Consider the following 2,118-nt stretch of genomic DNA (forward strand, 5'->3'; position numbering starts at 1 on the left):
GATAACTAAAATGTACATTTGAGTAAGACTAAGACTAAATTAAAAATGGCTGCCAAAATTAATACTGATGTACGGTTAATTAATAATAATCTTATTGCCAAAATGTCAAGTTTACATTGACTAAAACTAGACTAAAATACTTCAGCTTTTCTTGGACTAAAACTAGACTAAAATGTTGAGACTTTTAGTCGACTAAAACTTGACTAAAACTAAATTGGATGAGGTTGATTCAATTAAACTAAAAACTAACAAGGACATTTTAGCCCGGGACTAAGACTAAAATGAAAATAGCTGACAAAATTAACGCTAGTCTGCATGCTCATGTTGATGTGTTGCTCTTCTTTGGATATCGTGACATTTATCTCCCAGTTGGTCTTTCAATCATAATCAGAACATTTCTTTTTCTTGATGCAGCAAGAAAGAAGTCTTCTCAGATGTGCCCTTTTTTGTTTGTTTTCAAATATTTATTTTTGCTTTCATACAGTATATAGAGGAAAGTATGGAGTAGACAGGAAGCAAAGTGCAATAGGATCGGAAAGCACCTAAAACAGGGACCCAAAGTTGAGTCACCCAAAACACAACTATATGACTGTTCACAAGGCTATTGGCTCCGACAGATCTGTTTTTACTCATGGATATGCACTTACTTGTCACATATATTCTTGATTGGTTTTCTGTCATTCTTTTTTGATGGTCTTCTGTTGGCTTCAGTTGAGTTGGAGCTTCACTGAGACATTACACACAGATGAGACCCATTACACACTGCTCCAGATGTTCTTGCAGGGGGAATATCACCTGTGGGCCAAACATAGACATGCCAGACACCTGCTGCAGTGGATAATGTCTACAATTTAATGTGAAAACCTTCAGTGTGAGTTCAGACTTGAGTCTTAAAGCAACAAAATACAAAGAAAGCACGAGATGAACCGAGCTATTGTATTCCTAATTTAAAAGTTTTAATCAAATCTGAAAGATGTGACTCCCTTAGTAACTTCACTTAGTGCTTATAGCAAATGAATCCCTATTATTATTAATATTAGTATTAGGAGGGAAAATGGAAAAAACGTGGCTAGAATGACTACTACTATATTTACTGTATTTCTTAAGCCACTGATATACAGGTCAATGACTCATTGATTATGCAAAGATGATGCACTTTGATTATCAGGAATTTTTAATCTACAGTCTACACTTTAATAAAATCTCATACTGGTTGTACATTCTTAGTTAAGAAAATATAAATATAAAAGTATCTCTTGTTTGTGGAACTTTTAAAAAGTCTTAAAATGTGTTCCTGAATCTGTGTAACAAATATGAAAGAATATTGGAATGATATTGTAGTATATGTATTTGTGTAGTAACCACATGGGGGCAGCACCCATATGACGCCTCACTAATTCAATCTTTGGGTCACTGACAGAAGTGATCATAGTAAATTCCCACTCTTTCAGGCCCATTTCCTGTGCCTTAAAGTTTTGTATTATGCATTTCAGTTGCTGCAGAATTGTAACAATAAAACCTGTAAAGTGAAATTATTGCAAAAGGACACTGATAGTACATGTCAGGTCAATCTCTCCTGAGACCCTGAGCATCAAAAGTGGTGATAATCTCATTACAGCAAGTCTAATGAATTTATCCCTCTAGGTCACAGGCCACAGGGCTATTTGCATCACAGAGGAAGGTAATCTGATGGAAGAACTATCCACTCTTATTCAATAAAACATCACAGGATGAGTCGTATTCATATATTTTTTTATCTGTGATCTTTTATTCATCCATACTCACAGTCCAAAGGCTGTACCAAATGATGTGGCACGCTCGATCTTTGTGCCTATGTATTTGCCTAGGCTACTTAGAGAGATGCAATTTATTTTGTAAAATATATGAATATTTAAAGGGGTCATATGATGCGATTTCAAGTTTTCCTTTCTCTTTGGAGTGTTACAAGCTCTTGGTGCATAAAGAAGATCTGTAAAGTTGCAAAGACTAAAGTCTCAAATCCAAAGAGATATTCTTTATAAAAGTTAAGAGTCAGCCACACCTACCTAAAACGCTGGTTCTAACACGCCCCCACAATTCCGACTTTGCTATGACAATCTGGTGCTTCTGAATCAGCAA

Source organism: Sinocyclocheilus grahami, unplaced genomic scaffold (genome assembly GCF_001515645.1).
Source record: "Sinocyclocheilus grahami isolate Dianchi unplaced genomic scaffold, SAMN03320097.WGS_v1.1 scaffold209.1, whole genome shotgun sequence".
Taxonomy (NCBI): Eukaryota; Metazoa; Chordata; class Actinopteri; order Cypriniformes; family Cyprinidae; genus Sinocyclocheilus; species Sinocyclocheilus grahami.